The following is a 26,534-nucleotide window of genomic DNA, read 5'->3' as shown; positions in this document are numbered from 1 at the left end:
CCGTATGGCCAAGTACATCTTTTAGAACAGTTTGGTTTTTCGTCACATTTTCTGTGACCGTCTTTGTAAATCGTTAGGAACCCTTTGGGGTCAGAAGGACAAACTATCACAACCGTGACGTCAAACAAGATATTGAAGTTGAAATATACACTGTACTTTTTTAAGCATGGAGCGGCCCCCCCCCCCCCCCCCCATAATAGAAGCTTAGTTCATTCCGAAATGTTCTAAAGCGCCTTGTGATTGTGTCAAGAGATACTGGAAAAAATTGCTCCCAGTCAATGTTCGTCTCTCCATGAAGAATTCATGAACCCAGAATTCTTTACTTAACTTGGAGAAGCAATGATGTAATAGCACTATACTCCTGAGGGGAAGAGACCGCTGGGGAGACCTAGACGTAGATGGGAGGATAATGTCAGGCGGGATCTTTGGGAGATAGGAGTTGAAGGAGACTGGATTTCGTTGGCCCAGGACAGGGAACGATGGAGGGCTTTGGTTAATTCTGTGATGAACCTTCGGGTTCCCTAAGCCATCTAGTTAGTTGTTTTGTATGGGTGCGAAACATGGTCTCTCTCTCTGGGGGGAGGAACGTGGATTGCAGATGTTTGAGAACAGGGTGTTGAGGAGGATATTTGGGCCTAGGAGAAAATACGATGGGGTATGGAGTAAACTGCATAAGTATGAGCTTAAAAATTTATACTCCTCCCCCAATATTGTCAGGGTAATTAAGTCGAGAAGAATGAGATGGACAGGGCATGTAGCGCGCATGGATGGGACAAGAGGTGTGCACCGGGTATTGGTTGGGAAGCCTGAGGGGAAGAGACCGCTGGGGAGACCTAGACGTAGATGGGAGGATAATGTCAGGCGGGATCTTTGGGAGATAGGAGTTGAAGGAGACTGGATTTCGTTGGCCCAGGACAGGGTCCGGTGGAGGGCTTTGGTTAATTCGGTGATGAACCTTCGGGTTCGGTAAGCCATCTAGTTAGTTAGAAGTCTCACACATCCATGAGTTCGTTACAGTTCGTTGTTCGCGAAAAACCAGTGTGAGGGTCGTAGTAATGCGTACGAACAAAAATTATGCGACCAGTAGTCTCATGAATTCGCATTCTATGAGACCGCGACCGAAGAATACATTTTCTTACCAACGCGCGTGGGAAGGTCAAATTTGTTAGTTTTGGAGCTTTGCAGTGGGGAGTAAAGATGGTAGGATGTATAAAATAGAAAAGGTGTAGGTTAAGGGCTGTATCTGTGTACAGCAGCTACGTTGGTAGTGCTCTAGTATTGACCGGCAAGCAAGGCCTCGACTCTCGCCCCTCCCGTCCCACTGTCTAACCACCCGCTCGTCTACCCACCCGCACAGTACTGCAGTGGCTGGTGAAGAGCTCTGTCGTCCACGCAACGCGCTGTTCTTCTTCACACTCATATCAACCCCCTCCCCCCCACACCCTCCGAAACCGGTCTCACACGTTGAAGGAATTTGGGCTCTCCGACTTGCCTGTTAATCAGGTGTGGTCCCGGAACGATACTGTGAGCTCTTGTGTGTATGCGTGTGTTTCCAACAAGTGCGTTGATGATGGTGACAGACGCTGATCATCAGAAATCATTTTTGTGTGGAGTACAGTGGCCATGAAGTCTTTGGTCTTCTTACGTAATTCAACACCATGACTGCCTGTTCCATGTTGTCGTAAGTCTATGTTAGGATTGTAACAATTCTAACCGTGATGCTGATTAAGCGGAATTCTGTAAGATTTCGTGTCAGGTGTGTACGCATTTCGGAAACGTGGCAGGTATACATGGATCGAAATTTATGCAGATTGTTTCTGAATACCTGACAAGAACTGAAGCGATACCACTGCATCTTGGACAAGTGCCATGAACAGTTGATAAATATGACACCATGCCAGTTAAACTTCACAAGTGTTATCTATCTCGAAACTATGTAGATGGGCAATTTAAAAATTGTTTTGTGGGAGTAACCATGGCGCTGAAAATAAATTTGATGTTCTGCAAGCTTAATATTTTGGATATGTTGGATATATATAGAGAATCGCAGACTGGACAATGTGAATTGAAAAATGTCTGTGTGAAATTCATGGTTGGAAGCACTCCAAATTAATAGCCGTACATTTGATTAAAATGGAATTTAAAAGTTTGAGTGGGCAAGTAATTTTGGCTAGTGTCTGAAAAATTTAGTTACATGAATCCCATATTGGACTAAAAAGTTTGTACTAAATTATGTTTAATGATATTGTGCTAGTCACATGTTTTATTCAAATTCATATAAATTGTTTCAAACACTCGTGTATTTCAGCAGAAATCGAGACTCCGTTCTTTGAAATCTTAGGTCTGTGTAACATAATTGGAAAATATTATAAATGTGGAATTATTAAGACATTATTGAACAAAGCCCAGAATAGTACCCACCCAGTGCAAAGAGTTGGGCTTCATTGCTGGAACATTGCCAATGAAATTTGAAGCTATGTCTACGTCGTGTTGTGTTGCTGCTGCTCTGAAAGTAGAGATTGACCCTAAAAGCAGGAAAGAAAATAATTATTGAATGAACCAATGACGGGTTGCTAAATAAGGCAACATGTTATGCTAATAAAAACAAACGCATTGCTCTTAGTAATGTCATATTTGCCTCAGATCTTTGTATTGTTAATTGTCGGGACAGCTCAATATAGTGGCTAGGCTACGGGCTGGATTTCCAGGGTTTGATTCCGTACGGGGAAGAATGTTTCTCTTCGAAATGGTGTGTAAGGAACTAAGGTATGATGAGTTGGAATGCCTTTATGCTGTCAGTTGCTAATGAGAATGTTGTTTAAGCTAATGTGAACGTTGTGTACTTTACATAGAAAACGTAACTGAACCGTAAGACCTATAATGTGCCCTGTGTAAAAATATTATGACCTCAAAAACTTGACCAAACATTGACTCCTGGAAATATTTTCACATTTAAGACGAAAATCTAACTAATATTTTTATCTTTACAATAATAAGCTACCTAACGGGTATACGTTTTATATTTGTGGACTTAGCTACGTCGTACGGCAATGCTCCTGTATGCAAATTGTTTGAAATATTGGAACAATCAAATATTAATTCATTTTTGTTTCGGGTTATAATATTGTATAGAGTATCAGTCAAAAATATGAAGTTAGGGTGATCAGTTATAAAAACATTATCACCCTAATGATGGTGTTACGACCTAGAATACAGCCATTTTCTTATCACAGACTCTTTCCAGAATATATCTTGAACGTGTGTTAAGGAATTGTGAAATAAATTGATTTGAGGATACCAGTATATATTAATTGAGTTCTGCAGATGATGAAGTATTCTAGCTGAATATTATTGAGATATTGGATATATAACAAGAAATCGGAACTTAAAATAAATGTGAAAGAAACAATATTTGTGTAGTCTGGTGAAGATGTAAACCTATTGAATTAAAAATGGAGAATAAACACATCGAAATAAGAATATATCTGGGTACATACTTTCATAAAAGTAACCACATATTGAAATAATTTATAGCATTACTCAAAGTCTTAAAGAGGTAAAGAAACATAGTATATTGAATTCAATTTGATGGAATACACGCATAACATAGATGGGAAAAGTAACATGTGAACAATTGATTAGGAGTGTTTCAGCAACAGGAACAGAGACAAATAAACTAACGAATAATGTAATTTATTTTTATGCGGAGATGGATCGGCGTATCTAAGATGGACAAAGTTAAGAACATGGACACCAGATAACGCTTACAAATTATAAGAGTAAATGACAATCCAGGTATTAAAGAGACTACTTCAAAGAAAAGGTTATGCTGTTCGACCTGCGGTCCCGTTCTGCGAATGGCAGATGAAAGGTTCCCGAAAATATAAATGATTTGGGTATGTGGGTAGAAATATAAAAGGAACACCAAGAAGTTGGCATGAGGGAGTAAAAGGGCAATGATGACTAGACAGACATTTGCTAAGATGGACAATGAACGGATAGAAATGAACGGTTTTCGGGCACCGAAAGATGGTTTCAGTCGTTGTGCATCGAATGCACAGAATTTTTCACTTAGAACGCAATCCTAACTATTACAATCGAACCTCTTCACGCAGAAAACTACGAAACCAATGACAGTATTGAATTCTTGCAGTCGTATCCCGTTGTTGCAGCTCTTGCACTGATTGAAATGGGCACGGTTGTAATTTCAGCTGTTTTGTTACTCGAAGTGTCATCTCCCGAAATTTTGTTACCATTCGGTGTATTTTTGTGTTATTTTGTATTTCTTTGTCAGGATACGCATTACTAAATGCGCCGTGAACAGCTTCAAGCGATTTCAATGCCAAATAATGCTCTACTCGTGAATACACCATGCTCGCACCTGCAGAACTTCTGCGCAGCTGGCGTGAGCAGTGGCCTAGCGACGAGGATGACTTAGCTCGCTGGTCGGGGAGGGTGGTTGCTGGGTTGCGTTTTTAATGACACACTCGAGTTATACGTAAACTATAAAAGTAAATTTAGATGCTTTCACTCATTCTGTACTTGTGTCTACTTGGCTTTATTTAAGGTATGAAAATTATTCGCTTTAATTTACAAGTTTCCATTTCGCATCAACGCAGCTAACGCATCGGGCAGAATTTTGGACTGAGAATTCGAATTGTGTTATTTTCTTACGAACCTTCACAGATAGTTTTTGTTTTTCATTTTAACGGACAAATGTATGCCCTAATGTGGTATTTGTGTTCTCAAAAAACGCCGCGTAACATCAAGGCGCGTGGACGGAAGACTTTGTTCTCCATGAATTCAATAATAAAATGGCGATTAATTTCATGAGCGCTTGGTACTTATCGACAAACATACTGATTGCGATATTTTTTAAAGGTATTTATTTGTACGTGCCCCGAAATGAGTTTTAATTTAACGGTTATGTAGGTATTTTAATTGTAGTATTAGTACCCATCGATAATGCCTCTTAGTATTTCCAGTCACCTTTAATTGGGAGAGTTGTAGTTTTATGTAGCTGAGAAAAGAGAGCTGAGCATAGAGACTTACTTTGATTCATGTCACAAGTTGTAATCTGAGGTTGGTTGAATTGAAGTTTCATGTCGTAATTTAGCATTTTCAGAATTGAGTAAACCAGATATTTGCAGAAATGTAATTTGTGGAGATAGAACAGAATGAAAACGTAGCGCAAGTTTATTCTGCCCCCTTATAAGTCTAACATGCAAAATGTGAAGCATAAATGTGTTACGGTGCCTGGGAAGTGCTACGCGTGGGTATGCCACTCTTCACTAATACGGGATGTTTCTTTGTCAGGGTAGAAAATAAAACGGCTGATTAATCACATCTCTTGTTTCGTTCGGCTTTCAGACTCTTCATTAGATATATGAAAGGTTAAAGGTCGTGGCATTGTCTGCTTTATCATTTATAACGTGAGGTTATGAGTCTCGTCGAGTTGGGTAGATTGCTTAATTCTAATCAAATCAAAAATTCAAGGCCAGAGTCAGCTGCGTGATGCTTGTCTACGCTTTCTGTTCCGGGCCTGAGATGATGCTTTAGTTTAGGCTAAGCGAATCCCAGTGAAACGGGGTTCTAACATTGCAGGATTTTGAATTCATGCAAGGTGTTTCGTGCCTTTAACACGCTGATTTTCAAACGATATTTTCAGGCATGTCCCACCGGGGACCTGGTTAAATAAAATCCTTGCTGTGTGAACTGAGTGGCACTTCGGTTGCTCTGACAAACTCCATGCAATTTTTCTGTGGCAGCTTTGATGTTATAAATACATTATTTGAATTCATGAGGATTGAACCTCCATGTAGAGATATAGTTCAGTGATCCACCGGTGACCCTTATGGAGCCAACCCGTAAGACATTTAATAAAATTGAATAAATTTGAGCCACTTGGTTGTTTGAGTACTACTAATGGCAGGCCGGCTGCGGAAGATTAATGGCTGTAAGAGACCTCTTGTTGTTTTCAGACTTGCTGGTCTACTCTAAGTGGCAATTTTCATTACTCTCGGTTATGATATTGATTTTTAGGCGTGTACGATATCCAACGACTCGAATGATATCCATATCAGAGATCTTTATTAAATGTAGGTTGCCATTGTGTCTGGGTATGCATTCACATGTGGACGGCCTTAAATAGAACATTGGGTTTTCCAGGTGATTCATGATTTGAATTGTCAGTAACACTGGCAGTAGTTTACCAATGTTTCGAAAGTTCTTGCTGCTTACATCATCAGGGCGATCAGTAACATTGGTTGAATTGTACGAGATGGCTTACTGAAGCCGTCGCGTCCAGTTGGGCACCGGCTCTCAAATAGCCTCGACAGACGGTAACCTGCTTCAACAATCAGTAACTCTTTATTTCATATTTATGGTTTTCGCGTGATTCTCCCTGTAAACAGGAATATTTTCTTAAACAGCGTTAACAAGTTAATTGTAATTGTGGTGCGGACTGGATTATTAAATATTATTCAAAGGGTTAGTAATGCGTTGTATTATTCTGTGCTTACATGGAATTAGGCTGATGTGTAGTAGGATTTAAGGTTCACGAAGATTCCTGTCTTGTACCAGACCACTCTGCGTTACAAGCCGTAAGACAGCCATCTTCTTATAGACTATTTTTCTAGGGCTTTTTCAAGAGAAAGTTTCAGATACGTTTGGTTTTTTACTTCCTTTCCACATCTTTCCAATTGCTCAGCTTTAAAAAACTGAGTAAAATTTTCCACATTAAAAGCCTCAAGTGACCTACAGGTCTTGACAGCCATTAATTAACGCTAATTGTCCTTTGCCTTGAGATGCGAGGCGCAGCTGTCCTCTTCTGAACGCCAGAGATGTAAGGAGTGGCTCGTTGTCCATAATCATTCCCATTTTAGGTAACAGCTGGAAGTGTAAAGAGCGTTGTTAATTTCAGAATCCCGCCATTGTAATTATCATCTTCAGCAACTCCTCTTTCCGTACTTATCTTGTTCAGCAGGAAAAGAGTGTGACGAACTATAGGCAGAAAGTCTTCTCTAGCATGACCTTTTGGCGACAGGTGAAGCGTGTCTCCGGGCATTTGAATTACAGTCTGAATGTGCTGTAAATGCCGGTGGAATGTGTGAACCAAATATTTCATGTTCGTAATTTTACGTTAATTTAGTTAAAAAACGACTGATTAATCGAAACCAACTAGTCTGAATTATACTTAACAATTCAGACCGTACTACAAGGAAAGTTCCACACTTCGTAATTACAAAGATCAGTTGGTTTGTCATGTTTAAGGAAATAATCCCTGTTCACATTGAGAATCATCCGAACCCAAAAATACAAATTATCAGCTGTGCTTTGAAAAGTTAATAAAACACGGGTACACTAGGGAAATTACTTATTAATACACAAGGGTTAAGGGAATGAACGCTGCTTATACATGAGAAAATAAAGGATGTGGCTGATTGCCCGTGAAGACTTCATTGAAAGAAAATTACTGCTTAATACACAATCAAGGGCTTAAGGGAAATAAATAATCTTCAACGAACTTTGTAGTTATAGATTTCAATTTTATTAGTTTAGCGTAATTATCTTTCTATCACGGGTAACATCCGCTGTGTTGTTACTATTAAGAATTGTTTCTGACACAATAAATCTATTAGACGTTTTGTAGGAGTGTGGAACGCAAAATCAGCTCAACCCAATCCTCCAGTTAAGTGCATAATCTTTTTACATAAAAATAAGCCAATATTTGGAATTAAGCCAGCAAGTTTGTGATTTACAGGCCTATGTAGCACTTTTTTGTTTGTTTGTTGGTTTGTATTACAACAAATGTGCCGAATTTTACTTTGTCAGTTCGTTAGAAGGTTATTAAAAATGTAATCTCCCAGTAAAAATGTTTCAGTGAAGAATTAATATATAAAGAAGACTTTTGCTCTACAGAAGAGTTCTAGATTTTGTTTCTGAAAGAAAAGAAGGTATTAGAAATCGTGTACCGAACATTCATTCCGCGATTGTGTATCATTAATTCGGTCCAGACAGACATCAGAACATTTCCATTCTGAGGTGCATTCGAAAGTTATAAGTTATGCGTGATCTTCCTTTCACATCTCGTTTGTCGTACCTTTGCTATGGCACACACACCAAGAAGACATAGTGCTTTTTGCACTGTGCAAGTTGGCATTCCTTCGTTGTGTGACTGATGTGGTCTGTGCGTAAGAATCCAGCGGCAAATGCGTAAATGGAGGTTCATGCACTGTTTTCGGCACTGCAGTATACGTGACCAAATTTCATGTTTCAAGATAACGTAAGGACTTCGTTCTATTTACCGCGCGGCTCTGATTCTGTACTAACGTTGTTACACAGTGAGTTCTGAGCTGTCGTCACTCGCCATCGTTTAGAAACAATATACGATTTTCCTGTGACCTTGGTTCGTGCAATTTGGTGACGGTTACTGTGGACAGAAGTGATAGGTCGACTTCATTTTCCGATCGTCTATTGCTCTCGAGGAGACCTGGTACTCTTGAGTAACACGCTGCAGAGTAATTCGGAGCAGAGTGATGAATGCACATCTCAACGCCTGTAAAGAGAATCCAATCTCGGAGGTCCAGTCTGCCGCCCATCAGTTTTAAAAATGATTTCCTTCATTTTTTTTCATGTTTATTGGAAGTTTTTAACTTTCTTCTTTGCCAAGGAAACTACAGACAGTCGCGTTCACCTGCAACGAGAAATAGCAGGATGTTCTGAATTACCTCCGGGTCATACACAGAGGAAACAAGTTCCATGAAATCCGTTTCATAAAACTTGGTTGGTTTCATGAAAAGTGCCGTAGTTTTAAATTGAATGTCATCCATGACTGTTACACAATGCTTTGACACATGCTATTTTTTCTTCGTATTTTGTTGTCATAGCATATTGCGAATAACAATTTGATAGAACGTTTTAACAACGTAGGCAGTGCATGCATCAATCTGGTGTTTGACTTTTAGCAGTTGGTAACCACATTAACCGTGGTATCCAAAGTAACATTGGGGTTTCCCACCTGGTCACATCGGCTCGTAGAAATGCCTTAATGTAAAATGCACGTTATTGTAGTCCTCTTTTAACCAGAATTTGATTGAAACAGTAGACAGATTTTAGTAGAATCCACCAATATAATATTTAATGAAAACCTGCTGATTTTTTTTTCAAGCGTGCGACTTTAATAGGCGCTCTGCTGGAATGCAAGCGCCCCAAAAAGCAATAAAAGTGTAAAGACAGTGCTATTAGGGTTGGGCTTTCTGTTTTTAACTTTTTTCACATTCAGGCGCGTTTCCATACCCCTTGAGCTCCCATTCAAATAGCGCCGATCTTATGCCCGTCCGTCTCTCATCCTGTAAGAATAATATAACAACAGTGAATTGATTTTGTGCTACAATTTTACCTTCTCCTTTAGCCACTGGGCACTTGTCTTAATACAGCTGAATGGATTTGATAAATGAAGCGTTGTGATGCTTGAGTTTGTCATGGCGTCGTAAATGAAGATGACTGTGTCTTCTGGGATGCGACTTGTAGTCTGGTATAAATCCGCTGATGTTTCAGAGCGTGCACTGCCTCCATCATTAGGGCTAACCCTGATGAAACGTTGTTAGTTTTTTACTAGCCTACACGTCGCTTTATCCAAGAAGACAGCCATATTCAAATGAAACCTACGTCTCCTCAGTAACTACAGTTTTGCATAAACTTAATTTGTGATAGGTCTATTTACTTGGCTGTCAGAAAAGTCCACAGCTTTTTACCCTAACTGATTTTGAAAACTGCCTGACTAGCATGCAGATCGTACGAGAATTCCCTCGACTCTTAAAAATATTCATATTCTGTTGTTGATATCCTGCGTTATAGTTGAGTGATTTCGATGTCGGTTTCACAATAGACCAATCCATAAAACATAATCGCATGTTCCCAGTTTCTGTTTGTTAGGTTATTGGTTGTAGTGTTAGTACTGAATGTAAGTCCTTTGTGTAACTTCACAGAACACGTGAACACTACTTTATGGCTTGTAATTAACATGAGTGAGATACATAAACGCCCATTGCAAGAGACGCCTCATCCGTGTGTTTTGTTGATATAATGGAGCGACGTGATTTCTTCTGTTTGTAGTATGTGGAAAAAGAAAGCTGGACTTGATGTGGTCATCAGTCATTCAAAGAACGTAGTGTACTTGTTTTAACAGAATACCATAAGCAGCTAGTGTCAGGGTAACGCCGTATTCAAAAGGTAATTCCCTCATGTCAGAGGTAGGGATTTTCGTTTCTTCGTGTTGCGGTATTTGTTTGTGTTCAGGACCACGGTACATGTTGAAAGCGCTCTTAAAATTTATACAAATAATAACACAGAATTTTTATTATTTGGCGGTTTTCATAACTTTTAGTTACACATTGAAATACACATCTGCGAAGATCCGTTTTGGCCTTGATTTATGATATTTAAATAAGTATTTTTTAAGGCAGTATGCTTTGTAGCTGGAAACTAAAGTTGTCTAATTAGATAACTACCGTAATTTTTATCAAACATTTAAAATTTGCAGAGAACGCACGTGTGCATTCTGGTGCAGATTACACAGTTCCAGTTTTGTTTAGATTCGTGGTATTTGGGAGTGACCTCAGAATCAATCGATTAATAAGAGGAACACGTGCACGCCTGTGCACCTACACATTGCAACAGTAACCACGATCCGTGATCACTGCTGTCAGGCGTGACGGGGCGCGTGGTAGAAGCAGGAAGATGATGTTCGCCAACCGAGACGAGGGTCAGAGGTGAAGCGGCTGGCTTGTTGGACTATTCTTTTTCCGTAATACACAAACAAGTTTTGTGGACAAAATGTGTAAATACTGTCCAGTCTGCGAAGATTGTCGTAGTCACATTTCTGTTTTGCGTAATTTCAAGTAGAAAATTATTTTTAACGAGTTCCAGCCGTTTGATCTGGTCCCATCTGAAAACACCCAGTAAAAAAATCACGTACTGAAATATCAGATTCCCTCTATTTTATTATTTTCTGTTTCATTTAAATTAGTCCTTTGTGAACAGTTTTGTATATAATCACAAAGTAAGTTTTTAAGGGACATGTATGTAAGGGTTGGAATAAATTCGGCTAACGTTTAAGTATATTTTAGCCACACAAAACACATTATGATCACGTTCAAATTTTATATGATATCAATTTATTTCTTTGTTGGTAATTTTACAATGATCCTTTGTGAAGAGACGGATGCATGGTTAGTATGAGCGTTAGTTTCTAATTGCGGTCGCATATTGAAACTGCATTAAATGTTACAGTTATGACATTTTTAGACGATCTGTCACAGTGGGTGTAATTCAGCTATGTAGCAACATTGTTTTCACAGGTTTCTTAGCGCCCGGCGAGGTGAGATGGTATCCTATCATGAATTTCAGATAGGAAAACAAATAGAGTCAGTCTATGGTATTGTACAGTCATTCGAAAGGAGAAACGAAGGAAACCTGCAGAAACCTTTTGCCCTATCGAGATTCGAACAGGTTGTGTTTTAAACGAAAGCCTGTGTCAACCTGCTTTGTTAGCTAGCGTCTTGTGTCGGTAATTTCCTACATGTCAAATGGTATGATTGACGTCGAACAATTTTAAACTTAAACTTATCGCTTGATTTCTGTACTCACCAAACAAATATACGCGCGATCAGTTAAATGACCACCAACGGTTAGGGCGGAAGTGGGTACGAAACGGCTGTAGTAGCCGTCACCAAATTGCATGCTTCAGGGTCACAGAGAAATCGAACGATGCAACACGAACAGAGGAGCGAGTGAAGATAATTCAGAATTAGCAGCGCAGCAAAGCTAGCAACGATGTAGGCTCAGGCTTAGGGCCGTGCGGAAGGGGGTGGAATGTTTCTTTTCGTGGACTTGAAACACTGAATTTTGTGGCCCTACTATAGGAGGTACAGACCCGTGCGATGTGTTCAGTTTTACGAAGTCACGAGTTACACAGACAGATTAGTACGGAATGAGAAAAGGTGTCAGTATCTCGAAACACGGTGATCAGAAGTAAAACACAAGGACTTGCGAATAGACGACGAAATGTTCAGTACGTTTCACGGTGATTACAAGTATTTTATGTGGTCTGTTAAAGGCCTGAAGATGGAGGCAGTATGTCTCTACGAAATGTTTGTATGTACATACAAGTTTACACGCTGTTACAAATCAGAAGATAAATTCCCACAGTTATTTAGAAATTGTCCGTGCAGCACGTCACTGCATATATGTTCTGTCCTTCTATAACTTCAATCGGAATGTACGGTCTCCGTCAGTGCTTTCCACATAACTAATTAACTGCACGTAGCAGAGTTTTGCCTTGAGAAGTTAATAATACACTCGGCTAGTCAATAAATTCCCCTCTAATGGAATCCGAACGTGTATTACCGTGCTCACAGGAACTTCCACTGGTCCCTGTCGTAAGACAGATGAATCCAAATAATATTTCCAACACTGTCCCTGAAATACATTTCATTAAATCGTCTTGTGTTTGCCTGGGTGTTCTGGCTTTCCAACCACAATTTTGTACGGATATTGCGCGCTACATGCCTCGCCCACCCATTTCATTCACCTTGATTTCATTATTCTAATAATATTTGGTAAGGAATACAAAGTGTGAAGCTCCTGATGTGCTGTTTCCTCCACCTTCCCGTCACTTCGCCCCTCTTAAGGTACAAATATTGCCCTAAACACAACGTTCTCGAACACCCTCAGTTGGTGTTCTCTTAACGTGAAGCACCAGGTTCCAACGCCGATACAGGAGAGCGGATAAAATGATGGTTTTGTGTATTTTAGTGTCGACAAAAATATCAAAGACCTGTACAGAGGCATTAATAACTTTAAGAAAGGATATCAACCTCAGACTAATTTGGTAAAAGATTATAATGGCAATTTGCTTGCCGATCCAATAAAAATTGTGAATAGGTGGAAAAATGTCTTTAGCGAGCTCTTAAATGTTCATGAGACCGGTGATACTAGACAGATTAAAATGCATACAGCTGAGCTGTTGGTGCCAGAACCTAGCTTTGATGAAGTTGAACTAGCCATTGGGAAGTTGAAAAGTTATAAATTTCCAGGTATTGATCAGATTCCAGCCGAATTAATTAAAGCATGTGGAAAAGGGTTGCATATGAGGATCCATAAGCTTATTCAGTTAATTTGGGATAAGGAAGAGATGCCACAACAATGGAAGGAATACAAAATTATGCCCATTCATAGGAATGGGGGCAAGACTGTGTGTGGTAATTAGTGAGGAATTTCTCTACTTTAAACCTCGTACAAAATTCCATCAAACATTCTTCTGGCGAGATTAACCCCATATGCGAATTAAATTATTGGGTATCATCAGTGTGGGTTCAGACGAAACAGATCAACGATTGATCAGATCTTTTGCATTCGTCAGATACTAGAGGAAAAATGGGAGTTCGGTGGGGCCGTACTTCAATTATTTATAGATTTCAGAAAAGCCTATGACTCTGTGAAGAGAGAAGAATTATATAATATTCTTATTGAATTTGGTATACCAAATAAGCTAGTGAGTCTAATAAAAATGTGCTTAAATGAACCTGTAGCAAAATTCGAGTAGGTAAATATGTATCTGAGACATTCCTCATCAAGAACGGTCTAAAACAAGGAGATGCTTTGTCTCCCTTGCTCTTTAACTTTGCGCTAGAATATGCCATCAGGCAAGTCCAAGATAGGCAGAAGAGTTTGCAATTGAATGGGACACAACAGCTATTGGCAAATGCTGATGATGTTAATTTATTGGGTGACGATATAAATACAATAAAGAGGAACGCAGAAGTTTTACTAGAGGCTAGTAGACAGGTGGGGCTAGAAGTAAATTCAGAAAAAAAACTAAGTACATGTTAGTATCTTGTCATCAGCAGACAGGCGGGCAGAATTCTCTTAGGTTGGCTAATAAATCCTTTGTAAGTGTTACAGGGTTCAAATATTTGGGAACAACAATAACAAATCAAAATGATACTCATGAAGAAGTTGAGAGGAGACTAAATTCCGGAAATGCTTGCTACTTCTCAGTTCAAAGTATTTTGTCTTCCCGTCTGATTTCTAAGAACCTGAAGATTAAGATTTACAAAACAATAATTTTGCCTGTTGTTTTGTATGGGTGCGAAACATGGTCTCTCACTCAAAGAGAGGAACGCAGATTGCAGGTGTTTGAGAATACGATGTTGAGGAGGATATTTGGGCCTAAGAGGGAAGACGATGGGACATGAAGAAAACTGTATAATGATGAGCTTAAAAATCTGTACTCCTCCCCCAATATTGTTAGGGTGATTGTCGAGAAGAATGAGATGGGCGGGACATGTAGCGCACATGGATGGGGCAAGTGGTGTTCATCGGGTATTGGTTGGGAAGCCTGAGGGGAAGAGACTGCTGGGGAGACCTAGACGTAGATGGGAGGATAATCTCAGGCGGGATCTATGGGAGATAGGAGTTGAAAGAGACTGGATTTTGTTGGCCCAGGACAGGGTCCGGTGGAGGGCTTTGGTTAATTCGGTGATTTACCTTTAGGTTCGGTAAGCCATCTGGTTAGTTAGTGGAAAGATTTCGGTTAATATTAGAGGTACTTGGCATTGTAGAATCTTTTTCCCCATCTGCCAAATGTCTCAGTCAGCTACCTCATATAGGTCTAAGCATCCTTTGGTGTGTGTTATGCTGTTATGTAGGACTACTTTCCCTGATGCAATCCAAATCGTAGAGAATGATAGTAATCACTTGTACTTCGTTCTTCATGTAAAGTCCTTTATTAGGTTTATATTTTACTTGAATTGGGCCAACTCAGTATAGTTACCATATATACAGGCTGGAAGACCCAGGTTAGATCCCAAGGGACAGGTATTTTTTTTTTCGCCAGCCCAACCAGTATTCTATCCTGTGGGCACGAGTGTACTTCCCCAGGGATAACACGGCCGAGTCCTGAAGTTGACTAATCACATCCATCTAGGGACGAGGTAAAATAGTGCAGTTTAGTTTATAAGCAATCACGAGAATGCGCAGAACAGTTCAGTTATGGAAATTATCAGTTGGTAGAGCTAACATTCGAATGTGGGACCCTTCTAAATCAAAATGGAAGCGCTGGCCACTGCACCACGACGTTTTGTGGTGGGCAAGGAGAAGTGAGCGGGTAGGAGCCCAGCACGCCTTTTACAGTGGCCCAAACATCATAACTTGTACCGACTTGCGATGAATAAGCAGTCCGGTTGATATTTGAAGGAAGCTTTCGTGCTTTGTTGTTTAGTCACTATTCAGTGTCCCTGAGCGTAACTGGTAGCCTAAACAGTTACTGTGATTAACTGCAATGCCACATGTTATTCCGTATTCTTCAATTCCACTGGCGTGTGGCGAATTCCCCCAGGGACGACACGGAGACCGCTTCAAATTTCTGTAGACGTGAATAAATGATTCGGCTGAAAAATTCGCGTGACATCAAAATCAGGTTACAACATTTGCCGCGCATTAAGGAGCTAGAAGTCGTCACGGCGTGAGGACCATGAAATTTGAACATTACACACACAGTTGAATAATCATCAAACCAAATTCTTGTTTAAGCATGCTTGCAATGCATTGGTCGGGCAGAATTACCAAATTACGAAAAAGTAACAAATCTTCCCCTCCAAAGAAAAGAATTAACCCACCAAGAAGTTGCTTTGTAGCAACGTCAGTGGAACGTAAATCTTTAATCCAAGTACTTGAATGAAAGTCAATACATGTCGAACTTCATCTCAAATTACATTATTGGTTTACAGCTTTAACTGCCGTACTTGTTACACTTGATTGGAGTTCGCAACATGTGCGTTGGCAGATCCAGCCTTTACTCTCGTCCGAACACTCCAAACGAGACTGCTCAGTCGCTCCCAACAACATGGCCTCTGGCCTGACTTTCGCACAACGTTCTCTCTTGATGCCATCCACACAGGTCATAAAGGTACGGACGAGTTACTTATTTCAATTATTGTCAGACCCAAGGCCGTCGCCATGGCAACACCACTACTCATCCGTCAACACGGGCTCGTCAAACCCCACTCCATCAGCACACCTATAAGCTTGGCCTTAGCATTGCCTCATTATGACCTATTTCGTCTGCACATGTACAAAACCTTGTATCAAGAGAAAGTTCTCTGAAACATCAGCACATTGCGTAAGAGGTAAAATACCACACATCCATGTGCCCGACCATCAACGTTTTACCCTGCTCGACCACCCGAGCGCTGTTCCCCAACCAGCTGTACCGTGTTACGACACATCATCGTTGGCTTTACAGGATGGCAAACGACAGTAATCCAGTGACTACGCACACTGCTGTACCAACACGTTAACTTGACGCGAAACTTTATGTAACCGTGATCGACACATCTCTGGGCTTGTGTTGTAACCAAAGACAGACGCACTCCAATCACTCAATGATCAATGCAATTACAGGTATGACTCGGTTTACGCCGGGATTAGGTTCCTGAGATTTCCGGCGTAAAATAAAGCGGCGTAAATTGAAGCAAAAATATAATGGGAACATATGTACATACATTAAGTTCCGTTCCAAGATTTTCAGTGATCAACACAGAATACTTGAAAAATGTTTTATTATATTAAATTTACGTATTGAAAATTGTATAATGTATAAGATGATAATTTTTAAGAAAAAGAAAGAAATTTACTGCTTTAAAAACTATAGAATGTCTCTTTTCTGATAATAAGTTATAGTATGGCTGTAGAACTGTCTCAATTCCTCTCTTAACTGTTGAGCTCCGCTCCCAGTTGGGGTCGTTGCTACAGAAGATCTCACATCCCTTATTAATAAGAGCAATAGCCTCTTGGATTGACCTTTCGGCGTCCTGTTCTCTAGACACCAGTGAATGTTTGTCAGTTCACTTGCAGTTCTTAGTCCGTGGTTAATGTAATTTGCTTTTCCTCGTCGCATTTTATATTCAGTTTTTTGTTTATTTAAATTTTAGGCCGTAGTTTATCATTTAGTATTATAGTTTTATTACAATGTAGGGACCATGTGTGTCTAGGAAGTCGGGCAGAGTCATAACTCATCACCTCCTCCAGTCGTGATCTATGGGAGACGCAAAAGTGAAACGGGCGTAAATTGAAGCGGCGTAAACCGAGTCCTACCCGTATACGTGAAATCTATCGCCTCTGTCCCCATGTTCATAAACCAGTACAAGCTCCGAAGCTCAAAAACGGGGTTCTCTCTGGTTAGCAACAACACCACCACCACCACGCTAACTACAAACTGAATTTGTATGAAAATCACACTGAACGGAATTTACGTCCTCACACGATGGTACCGCAGCGAGAAAGGAGGTCGATTAGGGGTCAGTGAACTTTGAGGTGAGGCGGAGAAAGATCTGAAATGGACCAGAGAACCCACCTGATTTTATCAGACCTCCATTGGGTAAGAACAGGCAGCCAGGGTGCAGAGACCTACAGATTCCGACTGAGCCGTCGAGTTCGCTGAGCTGCAGAAGCATCGACTCTGCGGGCGTGAGCTGCACAACCTTCCAGCGTGAAGGGCTCAGTTGTTATTTACAAGCTGCTTTGTTATGAATTGCATAAGGCATTTAGTAAGCTCTGCGCTCAGGGAACGCTGTTGCGAAAGTGACACAGAGTACGGAACGCACGGCGTCGCTTGTTATGCGATTTTTGCACGAAGTGCATAGGGAGAACGCATTATGGGCTGGTCATGTCTGCCCAGTCGATTCTACTCGAGAACCACTGGACGGATTGGGATTAAATTTTATGTGGAGGTTTTGCCATTCCTCACGACCTTAAAATCGTACTTTCTGAATGTTATATGAATGGTGATAACAAAATTACTAGTGAGGAAATTCGTGAGGTGGTGATCCGGTGGTCGAAGTGGGAACTATCGAAGTACATATTTGTTTGGTTAAAATGGGTACCATGAATTGGGATAGCTGTTTAAATATGAATTTCAAATGTTTGGATTTGGAATATGTGAGTTGTGAAATCTTTAATATAGATTTCGCAAGTTATAAAAAAATTACAAATTTTGGGTGTTTAGAAGAATTGGAAAATTTTAATGTTGTTGCAAATTTGAAATTTTTAGGAATTGTTACGTGTTGTAAACTTTAAATAATGAAAAACTGAAAATTTGATAGTGTTGAAAGTCAGGTAATGAGTTGGTTAGGTCTTGTGGGATAAGGTTAGGTGAATTAGGACAGGTTAAGTTAGGATAGATTAGGTAAGGTTCTGTTCGGTAGGTTAGGTTGGCTCATTTCAGAATAGGGCAGGTAGTGTTATTTATTTTGAATTAGGTTAGAATGAATTTGTTTAGAAAGTTAGGTAATGTGAGACTTTGTTAAATAATTTTTAAGTTTTGTTTTGTTTGACTAAGTTAGATTAGTTGAGGTTAGAAGAAATATGTTAGATAACGTTAGGTTAGTTGCACTTTCCGAGCTTGTTTATTCTGAGTTTTGAAGCAGAATTCTGTGAACCATGGCTTGTGGCTGCAGCTGATCGGCAGATGGGACCGTCTACGATGTGTTTACCGTTCTTGGACTGAAGTCGGCATAGCATCAACAGTTTTGTCTGTAGTACTTGATAGTTAATGATTAACTGGAACCGAGAAAAATACATAGACTTTTAACAGGTATTTTGTTATGTTGCGTAGCGTTTGAAACACGAATTGCGTAATGACAAGATTCGATGCATGCCTTATTTCAGCAACACTTCACAGCAACAACTGAGTAACATGCAACCCTGCGCAGAGCAAGTCTATCGGCGTCATTTTTATAACAGCATGTGCTCACTTCGTGTCTCTGTGTCACATTTTGGTAATTCTCGCAATGTTATCGCATTGTTTTTCAGACATAATGATATTGCACACTAAATAGACTACAGTATAGTGCAAACATAACTTTTATATGCACTGGGAAACAAAAAAAATTCGTGTGACTCGCTTTATTGCGGTGGTCTGGAACCAAACCCGCAATATCTCCGAAGTATTCCTGTATCGACTGCGACTTTAGTCCAGTGACCAATGCAGCTTGACTTTTGGGAATCATTTTACCATCCCATTTTCCGGATTCAGAATATAAATGTAGCTCCAGTTTGCGTTGAGGTTTATACATCGCATCAGGTTCGCTTTGGACTGGTATTCTCCGTGTCGAAGATGGTCTTCTGGGTTGTAACGCCGTGAATCTGTAGGTTACAAACCAGAAAACCAACGTTGACGTTTCCACTGTCCTGAGAACTACAGATCTCATAATATTTTGCATGCTTGTTGTTCAACAGTTAGTACATATTCATGTAAAGGGGAGGTCCGGCAGAAACCCGCTCGAGAGCGTTTATTATTATTATTGTTATTATTTTGTTTTTGTTATTAGAACCAAATGGACTTATAAATATGCGAACGCTTTCAGGGCTTTATGATGAGTTATTAAATGCCAAAGCAAATTGTAACCATAGCTACCATTGTGCTGTAAAGAGCAGGCCTAATTGTATAGCTCCACTCTCACTTGAGTGTACTTTGAGGCGTTATGATTACATGATTTCAACAGTACATTATCCTAAAACAAGGCTGCATGTTGCTGTAACATCTTCTATACGATGTGCCCAGCCTGGTTGCAGCTTGAATCGATACCTATCGCTGTCGGATATCGAGGGCTGGTGTTAAAGTAAACCATGATACTCGGGTTTCTTTTTGATAAGGTTTCTCGTCCGGTAAAACACAAAGCCTTTCACACGGAGAATTTTGCAGGGCAATACTTCGGTAAGAGGTGGCGAGGTGACTTCCAGATATATATTACAGATCGATAATTTTGAAGCAGGGAACACAGTTCTGTTTAGGGATGTTAGTTAGCACAAATTTAGTTTGTGCATCTCGGACACCAGTCACTTCTGATGTCGACACTGGTCGAAGATGAATGTAGGATATAATCAGTAATTTACTGATGCGATTGTACCTTTAAATTAATTTAGATTTAATGTGATGAACTTTATCGAAACACTTGCCGAGATTTACAAAGTTACGGCACAATAAAGCTCATATGTTCCAATTCACAAATACGTATATACAATCACCGGAGTTCAATTTGGGTGCAGAGATCAAATGCACAATTTTAAATGTTAGTGCTGAGACACTGGATTAAGTAATATATCTCAGATACGAAACACTAGTTCAGTTACATGATGTCTCCCTCGAATTGTCGAAATGAACTATACATCTGTCACGTACGAAGAATAGATACCAAGTCCGTGTGTCCCGAAGATTCGTATTAGTTACAAGATTTAGCTCTGCGTCACCCTAAATTTTGAATTTAAATTAACCATCGTAATTTGACACGCATTAGGTTGTTTCTATGGCGTAAGATCCAGTGGGAAGGGGCTCACTTGGTTCCTGTTTTTTTACAGATGACGCAGATTCTAAGAAGCGTCATAACCGAAGTGTAACATACGGTAGCAATAAAACTCCAGGGATCAAAGACACTTTCTTGGTCTGCTCCATAATTAATGACCTTTGCTAGCTGCCGGCAGTGTTAGCTGAACGACATTTCACAGAGGAAGCTAATTGTCCTCTTTTGACAGATTACGGTCGACCGCTGCAGTTAGCCACTTGTTAATAACAGCAAGGAAGGGGTGAATTACAAATAAAACTAATAATCACACCGTTTCCCCGAAACTAGAGTGATAACAGTTTATTTGGTTGTGGTACCGCATCTTACGAAAGCCGGCCCCAAAACGGAACCTGTCCTGCGCGTTCTCATTGCTTTGAGGAAACTGTAGGGTGAATAGTAAGAGTTCTCATGCTAGGTATACGTAAACACAAATTTGATAACTTTTATCTACCTTACAAAGTATTCATTCTTCTTAATCCCATTGAATCATCACTTGTCTGAAATGTAACTGGCATGTAGTGTTTAACAAATTGAGTTCGTCTTGCAGTATAAACGATTAATTATATTCTTGAACGACACTGGAAGACCTACTTACGCATTGTGTTGCATGTGGCTATATTGTGTTCATAAGCGTGGTGCTGGTGAAGTTTTTTACAGCAGTGCAGTGACCGTGAGCTATCTTCGAGTGAAAACCTGGCATGGGTGACTGTACTTTGGCATGATGGCAAGTATAGTGTGCTGGGATTCGCCTGTTCCCATAGTGACAGTCTGCATGTGCGGCGACAGCCTGACAACGGTGCGTGGTCACTTGTTCAAGGGGGTTCACTTTTAGTAACGTTATTGCATTAGCATTGGTGCTAGACGGTAAGAGTTTCCTTGTACGATATGAAGTTTTCACAGCGGTGAGTATGAAGATTTCTGTCTTCTGGGTTGTCGTGCTGTGTAGTCTGGTAGATGTTTACCAACGTTTCAGAGGTCATATCGCCCTGATGACGGAGACAATATGACCTCTGAAACGTTGGTAAACATCGACCAGACTACACGGCGCGACAACCCAGAAGACAGAATTCTTCAAGAGTTTCCTTAGTGTCGAAGATACAAAATCGATATTTGAAATATGTGTGGTTCTGCTACTAAGTCTTTGTTCCATACCATTCACGACTGCTGATAACCTAAAATTAGTTGTACAAAAAGTTAAAAATTTTGTAGTTGTTATTTTTAGAGGGTAAGGTGTACGTTAGTTATACTTCAGAAGACAGAAATGTCCATGTTCATTGGGAGATATACCGAAATAACATTTGCAAATACTTTCAAAAAACACGAAAAACAGAAATCGAGAAAACTATTACCGACTCTTTCACTTGCGTCAGCAGCTTTATGTAAGCCATTTGTATTGCGTCAATAACAGCGGAATCACTGTGCTTCAGAATGTCAGTTGTTTATACACTGTCAGTTTCATTGACTGGCGGAATATGGCGGCATCTGGACGGCTTATTTGTTTCTTTTGAAGTTCAGCTTGTGGTTTTATTTATCTGGTTATGGAGCTTACTTTTGCGTTAATAATAATACATCTAACAAAACGTTCAGTTTTAAATATAAAATGTATAATTTTATCTGTTTTTTGCATATGAAATTTGGTCTCTCACCTTAAGTGGAAGACATACGAAAGGGTTTGAGAAAATGATGCTGCGATAATACATGAATCTAGTAGAGACGAAGTGCAGGAGACTGGGGAGAGAATTGCTTAATGTTTAGCTACATAATGTGTACTCCTTACCCTATATTATAAAATTATCAAAGCAAGAAGGACTAAATTGTTTGGGTATGTAGCACGCATGGGGGAGATGGGAAATAAATGAAATTTTTATTGAGTATACTGAGGGGATGAAACCACTCAAAAGACCGGAGCCCAGACTGTATTAAAATTAATCTTAGGGGGGGATATATGCAGGTGTGTAGACTGGATTAATCTGACTAAGGATGTGAACCACTGGCGGGCTGTTCTGAACACTTCAACGAACCTTGGGTTTAATTAAAGACGAATTTCTTGACTAGCTGAGAAACAGCGTATCATGAAGTCTGTAATGTAGAGAGTAAAATTGTATTCAGTTTAGTTATTTATTTTAAAATGCTGATTCAACACCTACAAGAGCCAATTATATTCAGCATAGGAAGATAAAATATACATAGTACAGTAGACAGCCGCATAACACAGTCAGTGTTGTGACTCGCTACGGTGTGGGCGATCGAGGTTCGATTCCCGACAGAGGCACAGGGTTTTGTTCTAGCCTCTGCGTCCAGACCGGCTTTGGGGCCCACCCAACCTCCATTCTCACGATTTCAGCGCGGCCGGAGCGTGATGCTAACTACTCACTCTCGTGAAGTGCCGAAGGAGAGAATGAACACGTACTACACCTCCTGTTGCCCCTAAGTGCATGGAACGAGATGACTTTCTACGAAAACAACACAAATAAATAAATTAATGTAATGCTTCCTCTGAAAGTGTAATATTCTGTTATTTGCATTGTGAGCTGGCACACGAATGCGAAGAATATCCATGGGGGAATGACAATTAATTTTGCCCTCGAAAACTAAATAAGAACGCGCAGGGACAGGAATTTTATGAACGGCCTGGCTAAGATCAGAATAATCATATTGTCCTTCTGAAGATACGGACGGTAGAAAATCATTAGGCACGTTATTACTTACGTATTTGGGTTTAACACGACCGTGCTGATTTTGGGTGTGGATTGAATTTAAAATAAATTGGAATGTGATCGTGTATAATACTTTAAGGAATTTTGGCGAAATTATTTAAATTACATGGGTCTAACATTGCCAACAAGGGCTCTGTTGCCTTTTTTATAAATAGGAACAAGAGCTGCCTGCTTTCACAACGAAGGAAACTTCCCGGTTAATAAACTGAGGTTGAAAATTTGAAGTAAACTAACTCCCTGGTAGCAGAACCCGTAGGTCCAACACCGACAAGACCAAAGCCCACCACCGGACACGATCCTGAGCCAACTGCAACCATTTACCACCCTCACAGCCCATCTACCTAAGATCTATCTTGATATTATCCTCCCATCTCCTTCTTGGTTTGCCCAGTGGTTGTTTTCCAGAAGGATTCCCTCCCAAAATACTGTATGCACAGATTGTCTTCCCCAAATATACGTGCTACATGTCCGGCCCACTGGGCCTCCTAGATTTCAATATCCTCACTATGCTAGGTGACCCGCAGAATTCACGCAACTCCTCGTTATGTAACATTCTAAATTCCCCACTTATTTCATCCTTTCAAGGTCCAAATATCTTCCTGAGCACCCTGTTTTCAAACATTTCATCGTGGGCCTCATTTCTATTTGTTATTGTTGTCCCCAGATACTTAAATTTAGAAACATTGTTGCAGGTGTTTATCCCGTATTGCGCCCACGTATTTAGTTTTGTATACATTTACTTCTCAGCCTGTTTCCTTGCTAGCCTCTAGGAGAGTTTCTGCATTCTTGTTTCTGGTACCCACACCATCCCCCAGCAAATTGACGTCATCAGCATAGGCAAGTACCTGGTGCACGCCATTCAATTCGAACCCTTCCTGATTCCCTCTGACTTTCCTGATGACATGTTCTAGAGCAAAATTAAAAAGCACTGGGGACAAAGCATCCACCTGTTTTAGGCCATTGTGCACTGGGAAAGGATCTGACAGAAGGTTGCCTATACGAACTCTACTATTCATAGATACCCCGTCCATACACCTGTTAATTAACCTAACAAGTTTATTTGGTATTGCAAACTCAAAATTCTACACAGTCATCTCTTCTGACTGAGTCATATGCCTTTCTGAAGTCTACAAATAGTTGGTGTACTGATCCATTACACTCCCAGTTTTTCTCTAATATTTGTCAAATGCAAAAGATCTGATCTGTAGTTGACATATTACGGCGGAATCCACATTGATTGTCCTCAATTCTTTCATTCATAAATGGCGTTAACCGTGCCAGAAGAATATTCGATAAAACGTTGTTTGACGTTTGACAAAAGAGAGATATCTCAGAATTTACTGCACTCAGTTCTGTCCCCTGTTTTATGGATAGGGACAATAAGTGATCCTTTCCACTGTTGTGGTAGTACTTCCTGGTTCCAAATTGAGACTATAAGCTTGTGTGTATCTGAGTTCAGTGTCCTGCCACCTGCATGAATTAGTTCCGCTGCAATTGAGTTGATGTCAGGAGATTTATAAGGTTTCAATTTCCCAATGGCAACTTCAATATCATTAAGGCTCATTTCCCGGATGAAGGGCTCATTAAATTGATCAGCTACGTGAACGTTTAGTAACTCACTAAAGTAATCTTTTCACCTGCATATGATGCCACGTGGATCCGCGAGCAGTTCTCGTCCTTGATCAAATGTGTCCTTGGTCTGTACCCCTTCTTGAATTAAATTGTCTCTCTATGCAACTCTGATGTCTTATTTTTCATGTTAGTTTCCAACTCCCTTGATTGATCTTCGAGGTACTCCCTCTTCTCATGCCTCCAAGTTCTGCTGGTTTCGCGCCTTACACTGACATGTCTTTCCCTGTTTATTCTAGTGCGGTCCTGCAGCCAGAGGTAAGAGACTATTAGCGTCTTAAGACTGTTCTGTAGGGAATAATAATCATAATAATGACAGCAAGAACCATAATTTCGGAAATAAGCGTTTTAGTGAGTGGGTGAGAGGGAGCGAGTAAGTGAGGGGGTGTGCGTCAGACCACTCAGATCATAGTTCTGCTTCTCTACGATCTGAGGCAGACCACTTGCTGCAGCTTCAGGTAGCCTGTTCGTTTGTCTGGATGTTTTTATTACCTAAACTTATTCATGTTTTTCTTTCTTTTTGCAGGTTCGTATCTCAGAGGTTTTGGTTTTTGAGTAGGCACAGACATTGGGCTCAATCGAAAGCCAGCACAGGTGAGTGAAGAAAACCCATGTTTCTAGTACAACAATGTCAGCCATTTCGTGTATTCTTCAGCTGGACTTAAGTACCATTCTGCACTTCTGAAGGCTCAATAGCTGGTATTGTTTATGAACTTTCTTATTTGAAATTCTGACATTTCGGATAAAATTCGTTTATTGAGAAGGAACTTCTCTTCTGGTTAAAATTATTGTGCCTTTGAAAGTGGTATGATGTGGTTAGATCCATCTCCTGAAATGCAGCAGTACAGTTGCCCAAGAGTTAGCGTCGAACATGAAAATAACAATGTTTCCTTCCGTACAAACGCCACGCTTCTGTTTTCATAACAGATCATGTTTTATATAGTTAAAGCCTCGTAAATACACTTACATTTCGAGCCCCTGGTTGAAACGGCTAATGTAGATTGGATGAATAAGATTGCGAAGATGTAGTCCGTACCGAAACACACACTCGTTCTTTACAAAACCTGAATTATTGGTGAAAGATTTCTTCATTTAAATTCGACAACTTTACTTCCCGTCTTTACAAAGCATGTGGTGTTTTTGTCTCGTCGTAAGGCGTGTTAGCTCTGTAGTAGCGTATTGTTATCGTACGTGTGGGATAGAGGAACCGAAGTTTTTCTTTAATCCGGCCACCATGTTATTATTTTACACTATAAAAAGAATTAGTATGCAAGAGATTTGTATTTTCGAAAATATGTAATCATACTTCATTTTATGACCGTAAGTGGCGCTAGTGTCGTTCACACTCGACAGGTTTGGTAGTCGGCTATCTTGGTATTACCAATTTAAGAAATTGTAAAGTACGCTTTAAGGGAGTTCACCAATGGCATAACCTCCATACCTGATTCCACCGAAACCCATTATGCAGTTATAGAGTTAAATCACGTAGAGAGACATAACCATCTTATTTGATTTTGTTTCATGCACACGTGTAAAGAACGCGTAACAAGGAAAGAAGCCATGGATTTAATTTGCAAATGATGTTCTGTTTTGAACATATTTGGTCCGATGTTTTGCTTTATTTAAAAATACTCGTGCGAGTGTGCACCGATTCTGCATTTCTGACTTCATGTGTGGGAGTAATTTTATGTTTAATGAACGTGAAGAAGATAGTTTCATGTAGTCGATATTCGTATTTAGTAATATTTTTAAACACTTGTGGGAATATTGAATCCGACAAATAATT

General features: G+C 40.1%; 1 protein-coding gene and 1 long non-coding RNA gene across 19 annotated transcripts in view; both read left to right on the top strand.

The window, feature by feature from the left end:
* LOC110836754 (uncharacterized) overlaps positions 1-26,534 on the top strand; it is a 296,171-nt gene that overhangs the window by 138,793 nt on the left and 130,844 nt on the right. The window lies entirely within an intron of this gene.
* Positions 266-25,342, top strand: LOC147871170 (uncharacterized). Its single transcript, XR_015532661.1, has 3 exons — positions 266-1,681; positions 21,050-21,198; positions 25,275-25,342. It is a non-coding gene; the product is annotated as an uncharacterized LOC147871170 (long non-coding RNA).

The sequence above is a fragment of the Zootermopsis nevadensis genome, unplaced genomic scaffold (assembly GCF_977971745.1).
Source record: "Zootermopsis nevadensis isolate Lab colony 2312 unplaced genomic scaffold, Znev_1.0 Znev_ptg000061l, whole genome shotgun sequence".
Taxonomy (NCBI): Eukaryota; Metazoa; Arthropoda; class Insecta; order Blattodea; family Termopsidae; genus Zootermopsis; species Zootermopsis nevadensis.
The sequence above is the reverse complement of the archived record's forward strand: the minus strand, read 5'-3'. Positions and strand labels throughout refer to the sequence as shown.